The 13,039-nt window shown below is 51.7% G+C and overlaps 6 non-coding genes across 6 annotated transcripts; all 6 read right to left on the bottom strand.

Moving 5' to 3' along the window:
• Positions 1 to 1,578: 1,578 nt before the first annotated feature.
• LOC132831853 (U2 spliceosomal RNA) lies at positions 1,579 to 1,770 on the bottom strand. The gene has a single exon (XR_009646803.1). It is a non-coding gene; the product is annotated as a U2 spliceosomal RNA (small nuclear RNA).
• Positions 1,771 to 3,593: 1,823 nt separating this feature from the next.
• On the bottom strand, positions 3,594 to 3,785 carry LOC132831852 (U2 spliceosomal RNA). Its single transcript, XR_009646802.1, has one exon. It is a non-coding gene; the product is annotated as a U2 spliceosomal RNA (small nuclear RNA).
• A 1,823-nt stretch (positions 3,786 to 5,608) lies between these two features.
• Positions 5,609 to 5,800, bottom strand: LOC132831851 (U2 spliceosomal RNA). The gene has a single exon (XR_009646801.1). It is a non-coding gene; the product is annotated as a U2 spliceosomal RNA (small nuclear RNA).
• A 1,824-nt stretch (positions 5,801 to 7,624) lies between these two features.
• Positions 7,625 to 7,816, bottom strand: LOC132831850 (U2 spliceosomal RNA). The gene has a single exon (XR_009646800.1). It is a non-coding gene; the product is annotated as a U2 spliceosomal RNA (small nuclear RNA).
• A 1,825-nt stretch (positions 7,817 to 9,641) lies between these two features.
• Positions 9,642 to 9,833, bottom strand: LOC132831849 (U2 spliceosomal RNA). Its single transcript, XR_009646799.1, has one exon. It is a non-coding gene; the product is annotated as a U2 spliceosomal RNA (small nuclear RNA).
• Positions 9,834 to 11,658: 1,825 nt separating this feature from the next.
• On the bottom strand, positions 11,659 to 11,850 carry LOC132831848 (U2 spliceosomal RNA). The gene has a single exon (XR_009646798.1). It is a non-coding gene; the product is annotated as a U2 spliceosomal RNA (small nuclear RNA).
• Between the last annotated feature and the right edge of the window lie 1,189 nt (positions 11,851 to 13,039).

Genomic DNA, 13,039 nt, shown 5'->3' with positions numbered 1-13,039 from the left:
GTCGACTGCAGAGAGGTTTCTCCCGGTGATCGGGGACAGCGGCGGCGGCAGGGTCATTCATTCCCCCGGCAGGGTCATTCATTCCCCCGGCATCTACAAGATTCACCAGAATTCCTCAGGCAGCACCTTGCAAACCCATGGCCAACGCAGCCTCGAAGGATGACGGCAGCAGATCCACGGGAACACCACCATTCGCAAGTTCTCCCCCTCCCCCCCCCCGAGACACTCGCTGTCCTGAATTGCAAATATGTCTTTGTTCCTCCGGTGTTACCGGGTCAAAATCGGGAATCCCCGCCCAAACAGCATCGCGGGGCTACCGACAGCACTTGGACTGCAGCGGTTCGAGAGAGCAGCTCACCACCAGGCTGATCTCGGCATGGGCGAGAAATGTTGGCCTTGACGGAAAGATCCTATTCATTGCCTCCCCTTGTGTTGGTGTAGCTTGCCCATAAATGCCAATCATCGTTTCCCTCACGTACAGGATTCGCTCCTCGGCATTCCGCATCAATCCGAAAAGTTGCGAAAAGCGAATTACGTCCGTGCACCCTTTCTTTATCGTCCACTCTCAATATCCTCTCTACTTGTATCCGACTCTCTGGAGAATGGGGAGGGAGCTGATCTCCCCGTGTAAACATGTCACGCTGCAAGCGCGCCTCATCACCACCAGCAGCTCGATTCGACATCTCCGTTCACATTGCTGCAGATCGCTGACAACATTATAATCCGACCCAGTTGACAAACTGACAACTGTTTCGCTACTTGCACCGCAAATGATGACAAATCGTTCCAAATCGTACGGGTGGCACAGTGGATCAGTGGTTAGTACGGCTGCCTGGTGGCACCAGGGAGCTGAAGCCAGTTCCAGCCTTGGGCGATCGTCTGCGTGAATAATCTTTACGTACAGACGTAGCTACTAAAGCAGGTCGCTTCCGTACAGTAGTTTGCGAAGAAACAAACAGAGATGGGGGTTTCACTCTATTCAGGAAACAGACCAAAGACATTTCTTTCTTGTTCAAGAAAATATTAGGATAAATTTGTTGCCTCGGGGGTGGGGGGGGAGGCGGGGGGGTTGGGAAGGGGCTGTGGGGGCTGATCTGATAGCCATTTGACATTGGCTGAGTCATGGGATCCCACAACCTGATTTGACTGTGTTAAAAATCCCACAACACCAGGTTTCAGGCCAACGGGGTTCTTTGAAATTACAGCAGTCACCCCACCCCCCGCCACCGCCGTACCATCGGTGGGATACGTTCCAAGAACGACCGCAGAAGCCCAAAACGGCAGACAAGGGCAAATCCATTCATTTAAATTGGCAAGTTACCTTCCTGGCAGGCCCCTGGTTCCAGAATGTTCCCTGTAGCACGTTGGGGTTACCCCTGTCCTGGCTTTCTGCGTGCTGCACCTTCATCAGGTAACTGCAGAGCAGGTTCATAAGACAGAAAACCCGTAACAAAAGACGATAGTTTCCTGCAACTGAAAAGACAATAGATGCAACAATCACTGACTGCCATCAACACGGCAAACTAGCAAAGGCAAGAGATTCACATTGCATTCACCTGCTTTTGAACTTGGGTAAGCGTTGGGTGCACCATTCCTGGAAACACTGCAATACCAGGCTGATACATGGAGAGGACAGAGCAAGCCCTTAAGCCATCTCCCTGCTCCAAAAATCCATTTAATACAAACACTCCCACCTTCGGGAGATATCAGCGATTAAACTGATAAGAACAGAAACTACACATATTCCAAGCCAAAAGGCCGAGAAGCGATAGCACATCAATACTCCAACGGTGGAGGTCATATTTGCCGACTATCCTTTCCATCAGTTTGATGATATTCAAAGTTCCTTTATTCCCTTACCGTCTACCTTCCTTCCAAGATATCCAACCAGACCGGAAGATCACTCTGCAGCAGTCGCTGTGCTTTCCCCGTGCTTTTCTCTCCATCTGTTACGTAGCCGCGTAGGTCGCGCTGACGACCAATCAGATGGCACGGGCCGGAGCCACCGCACGTCAGGTCGACTGCAGAGAGGTTTCTCCCGGTGATCGGGGACAGCGGCGGCGGCAGGGTCATTCATTCCCCCGGCAGGGTCATTCATTCCCCCGGCATCTACAAGATTCACCAGAATTCCTCAGGCAGCACCTTGCAAACCCATGGCCAACGCAGCCTCGAAGGATGACGGCAGCAGATCCACGGGAACACCACCATTCGCAAGTTCTCCCCCCTCCCCCCCCCGAGACACTCGCTGTCCTGAATTGCAAATATGTCTTTGTTCCTCCGGTGTTACCGGGTCAAAATCGGGAATCCCCGCCCAAACAGCATCGCGGGGCTACCGACAGCACTTGGACTGCAGCGGTTCGAGAGAGCAGCTCACCACCAGGCTGATCTCGGCATGGGCGAGAAATGTTGGCCTTGACGGAAAGATCCTATTCATTGCCTCCCCTTGTGTTGGTGTAGCTTGCCCATAAATGCCAATCATCGTTTCCCTCACGTACAGGATTCGCTCCTCGGCATTCCGCATCAATCCGAAAAGTTGCGAAAAGCGAATTACGTCCGTGCACCCTTTCTTTATCGTCCACTTCAATATCCTCTCTACTTGTATCCGACTCTCTGGAGAATGGGGAGGGAGCTGATCTCCCCGTGTAAACATGTCACGCTGCAAGCGCGCCTCATCACCACCAGCAGCTCGATTCGACATCTCCGTTCACATTGCTGCAGATCGCTGACAACATTATAATCCGACCCAGTTGACAAACTGACAACTGTTTCGCTACTTGCACCGCAAATGATGACAAATCGTTCCAAATCGTACGGGTGGCACAGTGGATCAGTGGTTAGTACGGCTGCCTGGTGGCACCAGGGAGCTGAAGCCAGTTCCAGCCTTGGGCGATCGTCTGCGTGAATAATCTTTACGTACAGACGTAGCTACTAAAGCAGGTCGCTTCCGTACAGTAGTTTGCGAAGAAACAAACAGAGATGGGGGTTTCACTCTATTCAGGAAACAGACCAAAGACATTTCTTTCTTGTTCAAGAAAATATTAGGATAAATTTGTTGCCTCGGGGGTGGGGGGGGAGGCGGGGGGGTTGGGAAGGGGCTGTGGGGGCTGATCTGATAGCCATTTGACATTGGCTGAGTCATGGGATCCCACAACCTGATTTGACTGTGTTAAAAATCCCACAACACCAGGTTTCAGGCCAACGGGGTTCTTTGAAATTACAGCAGTCACCCCACCCCCCGCCACCGCCGTACCATCGGTGGGATACGTTCCAAGAACGACCGCAGAAGCCCAAAACGGCAGACAAGGGCAAATCCATTCATTTAAATTGGCAAGTTACCTTCCTGGCAGGCCCCTGGTTCCAGAATGTTCCCTGTAGCACGTTGGGGTTACCCCTGTCCTGGCTTTCTGCGTGCTGCACCTTCATCAGGTAACTGCAGAGCAGGTTCATAAGACAGAAAACCCGTAACAAAAGACGATAGTTTCCTGCAACTGAAAAGACAATAGATGCAACAATCACTGACTGCCATCAACACGGCAAACTAGCAAAGGCAAGAGATTCACATTGCATTCACCTGCTTTTGAACTTGGGTAAGCGTTGGGTGCACCATTCCTGGAAACACTGCAATACCAGGCTGATACATGGAGAGGACAGAGCAAGCCCTTAAGCCATCTCCCTGCTCCAAAAATCCATTTAATACAAACACTCCCACCTTCGGGAGATATCAGCGATTAAACTGATAAGAACAGAAACTACACATATTCCAAGCCAAAAGGCCGAGAAGCGATAGCACATTAATACTCCAACGGTGGAGGTCATATTTGCCGACTATCCTTTCCATCAGTTTGATGATATTCAAAGTTCCTTTATTCCCTTACCGTCTACCTTCCTTCCAAGATATCCAACCAGACCGGAAGATCACTCTGCAGCAGTCGCTGTGCTTTCCCCGTGCTTTTCTCTCCATCTGTTACGTAGCCGCGTAGGTCGCGCTGACGACCAATCAGATGGCACGGGCCGGAGCCACCGCACGTCAGGTCGACTGCAGAGAGGTTTCTCCCGGTGATCGGGGACAGCGGCGGCGGCAGGGTCATTCATTCCCCCGGCAGGGTCATTCATTCCCCCGGCATCTACAAGATTCACCAGAATTCCTCAGGCAGCACCTTGCAAACCCATGGCCAACGCAGCCTCGAAGGATGACGGCAGCAGATCCACGGGAACACCACCATTCGCAAGTTCTCCCCCCCCCCCCCCGAGACACTCGCTGTCCTGAATTGCAAATATGTCTTTGTTCCTCCGGTGTTACCGGGTCAAAATCGGGAATCCCCGCCCAAACAGCATCGCGGGGCTACCGACAGCACTTGGACTGCAGCGGTTCGAGAGAGCAGCTCACCACCAGGCTGATCTCGGCATGGGCGAGAAATGTTGGCCTTGACGGAAAGATCCTATTCATTGCCTCCCCTTGTGTTGGTGTAGCTTGCCCATAAATGCCAATCATCGTTTCCCTCACGTACAGGATTCGCTCCTCGGCATTCCGCATCAATCCGAAAAGTTGCGAAAAGCGAATTACGTCCGTGCACCCTTTCTTTATCGTCCACTTTCAATATCCTCTCTACTTGTATCCGACTCTCTGGGAGAATGGGGAGGGAGCTGATCTCCCCGTGTAAACATGTCACGCTGCAAGCGCGCCTCATCACCACCAGCAGCTCGATTCGACATCTCCGTTCACATTGCTGCAGATCGCTGACAACATTATAATCCGACCCAGTTGACAAACTGACAACTGTTTCGCTACTTGCACCGCAAATGATGACAAATCGTTCCAAATCGTACGGGTGGCACAGTGGATCAGTGGTTAGTACGGCTGCCTGGTGGCACCAGGGAGCTGAAGCCAGTTCCAGCCTTGGGCGATCGTCTGCGTGAATAATCTTTACGTACAGACGTAGCTACTAAAGCAGGTCGCTTCCGTACAGTAGTTTGCGAAGAAACAAACAGAGATGGGGGTTTCACTCTATTCAGGAAACAGACCAAAGACATTTCTTTCTTGTTCAAGAAAATATTAGGATAAATTTGTTGCCTCGGGGGTGGGGGGGGAGGCGGGGGGGTTGGGAAGGGGCTGTGGGGGCTGATCTGATAGCCATTTGACATTGGCTGAGTCATGGGATCCCACAACCTGATTTGACTGTGTTAAAAATCCCACAACACCAGGTTTCAGGCCAACGGGGTTCTTTGAAATTACAGCAGTCACCCCACCCCCCGCCACCGCCGTACCATCGGTGGGATACGTTCCAAGAACGACCGCAGAAGCCCAAAACGGCAGACAAGGGCAAATCCATTCATTTAAATTGGCAAGTTACCTTCCTGGCAGGCCCCTGGTTCCAGAATGTTCCCTGTAGCACGTTGGGGTTACCCCTGTCCTGGCTTTCTGCGTGCTGCACCTTCATCAGGTAACTGCAGAGCAGGTTCATAAGACAGAAAACCCGTAACAAAAGACGATAGTTTCCTGCAACTGAAAAGACAATAGATGCAACAATCACTGACTGCCATCAACACGGCAAACTAGCAAAGGCAAGAGATTCACATTGCATTCACCTGCTTTTGAACTTGGGTAAGCGTTGGGTGCACCATTCCTGGAAACACTGCAATACCAGGCTGATACATGGAGAGGACAGAGCAAGCCCTTAAGCCATCTCCCTGCTCCAAAAATCCATTTAATACAAACACTCCCACCTTCGGGAGATATCAGCGATTAAACTGATAAGAACAGAAACTACACATATTCCAAGCCAAAAGGCCGAGAAGCGATAGCACATTAATACTCCAACGGTGGAGGTCATATTTGCCGACTATCCTTTCCATCAGTTTGATGATATTCAAAGTTCCTTTATTCCCTTACCGTCTACCTTCCTTCCAAGATATCCAACCAGACCGGAAGATCACTCTGCAGCAGTCGCTGTGCTTTCCCCGTGCTTTTCTCTCCATCTGTTACGTAGCCGCGTAGGTCGCGCTGACGACCAATCAGATGGCACGGGCCGGAGCCACCGCACGTCAGGTCGACTGCAGAGAGGTTTCTCCCGGTGATCGGGGACAGCGGCGGCGGCAGGGTCATTCATTCCCCGGCAGGGTCATTCATTCCCCCGGCATCTACAAGATTCACCAGAATTCCTCAGGCAGCACCTTGCAAACCCATGGCCAACGCAGCCTCGAAGGATGACGGCAGCAGATCCACGGGAACACCACCATTCGCAAGTTCTCCACCCTCCCCCCCCCCGAGACACTCGCTGTCCTGAATTGCAAATATGTCTTTGTTCCTCCGGTGTTACCGGGTCAAAATCGGGAATCCCCGCCCAAACAGCATCGCGGGGCTACCGACAGCACTTGGACTGCAGCGGTTCGAGAGAGCAGCTCACCACCAGGCTGATCTCGGCATGGGCGAGAAATGTTGGCCTTGACGGAAAGATCCTATTCATTGCCTCCCCTTGTGTTGGTGTAGCTTGCCCATAAATGCCAATCATCGTTTCCCTCACGTACAGGATTCGCTCCTCGGCATTCCGCATCAATCCGAAAAGTTGCGAAAAGCGAATTACGTCCGTGCACCCTTTCTTTATCGTCCACTCTCAATATCCTCTCTACTTGTATCCGACTCTCTGGAGAATGGGGAGGGAGCTGATCTCCCCGTGTAAACATGTCACGCTGCAAGCGCGCCTCATCACCACCAGCAGCTCGATTCGACATCTCCGTTCACATTGCTGCAGATCGCTGACAACATTATAATCCGACCCAGTTGACAAACTGACAACTGTTTCGCTACTTGCACCGCAAATGATGACAAATCGTTCCAAATCGTACGGGTGGCACAGTGGATCAGTGGTTAGTACGGCTGCCTGGTGGCACCAGGGAGCTGAAGCCAGTTCCAGCCTTGGGCGATCGTCTGCGTGAATAATCTTTACGTACAGACGTAGCTACTAAAGCAGGTCGCTTCCGTACAGTAGTTTGCGAAGAAACAAACAGAGATGGGGGTTTCACTCTATTCAGGAAACAGACCAAAGACATTTCTTTCTTGTTCAAGAAAATATTAGGATAAATTTGTTGCCTCGGGGGTGGGGGGGGAGGCGGGGGGGTTGGGAAGGGGCTGTGGGGGCTGATCTGATAGCCATTTGACATTGGCTGAGTCATGGGATCCCACAACCTGATTTGACTGTGTTAAAAATCCCACAACACCAGGTTTCAGGCCAACGGGGTTCTTTGAAATTACAGCAGTCACCCCACCCCCCGCCACCGCCGTACCATCGGTGGGATACGTTCCAAGAACGACCGCAGAAGCCCAAAACGGCAGACAAGGGCAAATCCATTCATTTAAATTGGCAAGTTACCTTCCTGGCAGGCCCCTGGTTCCAGAATGTTCCCTGTAGCACGTTGGGGTTACCCCTGTCCTGGCTTTCTGCGTGCTGCACCTTCATCAGGTAACTGCAGAGCAGGTTCATAAGACAGAAAACCCGTAACAAAAGACGATAGTTTCCTGCAACTGAAAAGACAATAGATGCAACAATCACTGACTGCCATCAACACGGCAAACTAGCAAAGGCAAGAGATTCACATTGCATTCACCTGCTTTTGAACTTGGGTAAGCGTTGGGTGCACCATTCCTGGAAACACTGCAATACCAGGCTGATACATGGAGAGGACAGAGCAAGCCCTTAAGCCATCTCCCTGCTCCAAAAATCCATTTAATACAAACACTCCCACCTTCGGGAGATATCAGCGATTAAACTGATAAGAACAGAAACTACACATATTCCAAGCCAAAAGGCCGAGAAGCGATAGCACATCAATACTCCAACGGTGGAGGTCATATTTGCCGACTATCCTTTCCATCAGTTTGATGATATTCAAAGTTCCTTTATTCCCTTACCGTCTACCTTCCTTCCAAGATATCCAACCAGACCGGAAGATCACTCTGCAGCAGTCGCTGTGCTTTCCCCGTGCTTTTCTCTCCATCTGTTACGTAGCCGCGTAGGTCGCGCTGACGACCAATCAGATGGCACGGGCCGGAGCCACCGCACGTCAGGTCGACTGCAGAGAGGTTTCTCCCGGTGATCGGGGACAGCGGCGGCGGCAGGGTCATTCATTCCCCGGCAGGGTCATTCATTCCCCCGGCATCTACAAGATTCACCAGAATTCCTCAGGCAGCACCTTGCAAACCCATGGCCAACGCAGCCTCGAAGGATGACGGCAGCAGATCCACGGGAACACCACCATTCGCAAGTTCTCCCCCCCCCCACCCCCCGAGACACTCGCTGTCCTGAATTGCAAATATGTCTTTGTTCCTCCGGTGTTACCGGGTCAAAATCGGGAATCCCCGCCCAAACAGCATCGCGGGGCTACCGACAGCACTTGGACTGCAGCGGTTCGAGAGAGCAGCTCACCACCAGGCTGATCTCGGCATGGGCGAGAAATGTTGGCCTTGACGGAAAGATCCTATTCATTGCCTCCCCTTGTGTTGGTGTAGCTTGCCCATAAATGCCAATCATCGTTTCCCTCACGTACAGGATTCGCTCCTCGGCATTCCGCATCAATCCGAAAAGTTGCGAAAAGCGAATTACGTCCGTGCACCCTTTCTTTATCGTCCACTCTCAATCTCCTCTCTACTTGTATCCGACTCTCTGGGAGAATGGGGAGGGAGCTGATCTCCCCGTGTAAACATGTCACGCTGCAAGCGCGCCTCATCACCACCAGCAGCTCGATTCGACATCTCCGTTCACATTGCTGCAGATCGCTGACAACATTATAATCCGACCCAGTTGACAAACTGACAACTGTTTCGCTACTTGCACCGCAAATGATGACAAATCGTTCCAAATCGTACGGGTGGCACAGTGGATCAGTGGTTAGTACGGCTGCCTGGTGGCACCAGGGAGCTGAAGCCAGTTCCAGCCTTGGGCGATCGTCTGCGTGAATAATCTTTACGTACAGACGTAGCTACTAAAGCAGGTCGCTTCCGTACAGTAGTTTGCGAAGAAACAAACAGAGATGGGGGTTTCACTCTATTCAGGAAACAGACTAAAGACAGTTCTTTCTTGTTCAAGAAAATATTAGGATAAATTTGTTGCCTCGGGGGTGGGGGGGGAGGCGGGGGGGTTGGGAAGGGGCTGTGGGGGCTGATCTGATAGCCATTTGACATTGGCTGAGTCATGGGATCCCACAACCTGATTTGACTGTGTTAAAAATCCCACAACACCAGGTTTCAGGCCAACGGGGTTCTTTGAAATTACAGCAGTCACCCCACCCCCCGCCACCGCCGTACCATCGGTGGGATACGTTCCAAGAACGACCGCAGAAGCCCAAAACGGCAGACAAGGGCAAATCCATTCATTTAAATTGGCAAGTTACCTTCCTGGCAGGCCCCTGGTTCCAGAATGTTCCCTGTAGCACGTTGGGGTTACCCCTGTCCTGGCTTTCTGCGTGCTGCACCTTCATCAGGTAACTGCAGAGCAGGTTCATAAGACAGAAAACCCGTAACAAAAGACGATAGTTTCCTGCAACTGAAAAGACAATAGATGCAACAATCACTGACTGCCATCAACACGGCAAACTAGCAAAGGCAAGAGATTCACATTGCATTCACCTGCTTTTGAACTTGGGTAAGCGTTGGGTGCACCATTCCTGGAAACACTGCAATACCAGGCTGATACATGGAGAGGACAGAGCAAGCCCTTAAGCCATCTCCCTGCTCCAAAAATCCATTTAATACAAACACTCCCACCTTCGGGAGATATCAGCGATTAAACTGATAAGAACAGAAACTACACATATTCCAAGCCAAAAGGCCGAGAAGCGATAGCACATTAATACTCCAACGGTGGAGGTCATATTTGCCGACTATCCTTTCCATCAGTTTGATGATATTCAAAGTTCCTTTATTCCCTTACCGTCTACCTTCCTTCCAAGATATCCAACCAGACCGGAAGATCACTCTGCAGCAGTCGCTGTGCTTTCCCCGTGCTTTTCTCTCCATCTGTTACGTAGCCGCGTAGGTCGCGCTGACGACCAATCAGATGGCACGGGCCGGAGCCACCGCACGTCAGGTCGACTGCAGAGAGGTTTCTCCCGGTGATCGGGGACAGCGGCGGCGGCAGGGTCATTCATTCCCCCGGCAGGGTCATTCATTCCCCCGGCATCTACAAGATTCACCAGAATTCCTCAGGCAGCACCTTGCAAACCCATGGCCAACGCAGCCTCGAAGGATGACGGCAGCAGATCCACGGGAACACCACCATTCGCAAGTTCTCCACCCTCCCCCCCCCCGAGACACTCGCTGTCCTGAATTGCAAATATGTCTTTGTTCCTCCGGTGTTACCGGGTCAAAATCGGGAATCCCCGCCCAAACAGCATCGCGGGGCTACCGACAGCACTTGGACTGCAGCGGTTCGAGAGAGCAGCTCACCACCAGGCTGATCTCGGCATGGGCGAGAAATGTTGGCCTTGACGGAAAGATCCTATTCATTGCCTCCCCTTGTGTTGGTGTAGCTTGCCCATAAATGCCAATCATCGTTTCCCTCACGTACAGGATTCGCTCCTCGGCATTCCGCATCAATCCGAAAAGTTGCGAAAAGCGAATTACGTCCGTGCACCCTTTCTTTATCGTCCACTCTCAATATCCTCTCTACTTGTATCCGACTCTCTGGAGAATGGGGAGGGAGCTGATCTCCCCGTGTAAACATGTCACGCTGCAAGCGCGCCTCATCACCACCAGCAGCTCGATTCGACATCTCCGTTCACATTGCTGCAGATCGCTGACAACATTATAATCCGACCCAGTTGACAAACTGACAACTGTTTCGCTACTTGCACCGCAAATGATGACAAATCGTTCCAAATCGTACGGGTGGCACAGTGGATCAGTGGTTAGTACGGCTGCCTGGTGGCACCAGGGAGCTGAAGCCAGTTCCAGCCTTGGGCGATCGTCTGCGTGAATAATCTTTACGTACAGACGTAGCTACTAAAGCAGGTCGCTTCCGTACAGTAGTTTGCGAAGAAACAAACAGAGATGGGGGTTTCACTCTATTCAGGAAACAGACCAAAGACATTTCTTTCTTGTTCAAGAAAATATTAGGATAAATTTGTTGCCTCGGGGGTGGGGGGGGAGGCGGGGGGGTTGGGAAGGGGCTGTGGGGGCTGATCTGATAGCCATTTGACATTGGCTGAGTCATGGGATCCCACAACCTGATTTGACTGTGTTAAAAATCCCACAACACCAGGTTTCAGGCCAACGGGGTTCTTTGAAATTACAGCAGTCACCCCACCCCCCGCCACCGCCGTACCATCGGTGGGATACGTTCCAAGAACGACCGCAGAAGCCCAAAACGGCAGACAAGGGCAAATCCATTCATTTAAATTGGCAAGTTACCTTCCTGGCAGGCCCCTGGTTCCAGAATGTTCCCTGTAGCACGTTGGGGTTACCCCTGTCCTGGCTTTCTGCGTGCTGCACCTTCATCAGGTAACTGCAGAGCAGGTTCATAAGACAGAAAACCCGTAACAAAAGACGATAGTTTCCTGCAACTGAAAAGACAATAGATGCAACAATCACTGACTGCCATCAACACGGCAAACTAGCAAAGGCAAGAGATTCACATTGCATTCACCTGCTTTTGAACTTGGGTAAGCGTTGGGTGCACCATTCCTGGAAACACTGCAATACCAGGCTGATACATGGAGAGGACAGAGCAAGCCCTTAAGCCATCTCCCTGCTCCAAAAATCCATTTAATACAAACACTCCCACCTTCGGGAGATATCAGCGATTAAACTGATAAGAACAGAAACTACACATATTCCAAGCCAAAAGGCCGAGAAGCGATAGCACATCAATACTCCAACGGTGGAGGTCATATTTGCCGACTATCCTTTCCATCAGTTTGATGATATTCAAAGTTCCTTTATTCCCTTACCGTCTACCTTCCTTCCAAGATATCCAACCAGACCGGAAGATCACTCTGCAGCAGTCGCTGTGCTTTCCCCGTGCTTTTCTCTCCATCTGTTACGTAGCCGCGTAGGTCGCGCTGACGACCAATCAGATGGCACGGGCCGGAGCCACCGCACGTCAGGTCGACTGCAGAGAGGTTTCTCCCGGTGATCGGGGACAGCGGCGGCGGCAGGGTCATTCATTCCCCCGGCAGGGTCATTCATTCCCCCGGCATCTACAAGATTCACCAGAATTCCTCAGGCAGCACCTTGCAAACCCATGGCCAACGCAGCCTCGAAGGATGACGGCAGCAGATCCACGGGAACACCACCATTCGCAAGTTCTCCACCCTCCCCCCCCCCGAGACACTCGCTGTCCTGAATTGCAAATATGTCTTTGTTCCTCCGGTGTTACCGGGTCAAAATCGGGAATCCCCGCCCAAACAGCATCGCGGGGCTACCGACAGCACTTGGACTGCAGCGGTTCGAGAGAGCAGCTCACCACCAGGCTGATCTCGGCATGGGCGAGAAATGTTGGCCTTGACGGAAAGATCCTATTCATTGCCTCCCCTTGTGTTGGTGTAGCTTGCCCATAAATGCCAATCATCGTTTCCCTCACGTACAGGATTCGCTCCTCGGCATTCCGCATCAATCCGAAAAGTTGCGAAAAGCGAATTACGTCCGTGCACCCTTTCTTTATCGTCCACTTTCAATATCCTCTCTACTTGTATCCGACTCTCTGTGGAGAATGGGGAGGGAGCTGATCTCCCCGTGTAAACATGTCACGCTGCAAGCGCGCCTCATCACCACCAGCAGCTCGATTCGACATCTCCGTTCACATTGCTGCAGATCGCTGACAACATTATAATCCGACCCAGTTGACAAACTGACAACTGTTTCGCTACTTGCACCGCAAATGATGACAAATCGTTCCAAATCGTACGGGTGGCACAGTGGATCAGTGGTTAGTACGGCTGCCTGGTGGCACCAGGGAGCTGAAGCCAGTTCCAGCCTTGGGCGATCGTCTGCGTGAATAATCTTTACGTACAGACGTAGCTACTAAAGCAGGTCGCTTCCGTACAGTAG

Source organism: Hemiscyllium ocellatum, chromosome 33 (assembly GCF_020745735.1).
Source record: "Hemiscyllium ocellatum isolate sHemOce1 chromosome 33, sHemOce1.pat.X.cur, whole genome shotgun sequence".
Taxonomy (NCBI): Eukaryota; Metazoa; Chordata; class Chondrichthyes; order Orectolobiformes; family Hemiscylliidae; genus Hemiscyllium; species Hemiscyllium ocellatum.
The sequence above is the reverse complement of the archived record's forward strand: the minus strand, read 5'-3'. Positions and strand labels throughout refer to the sequence as shown.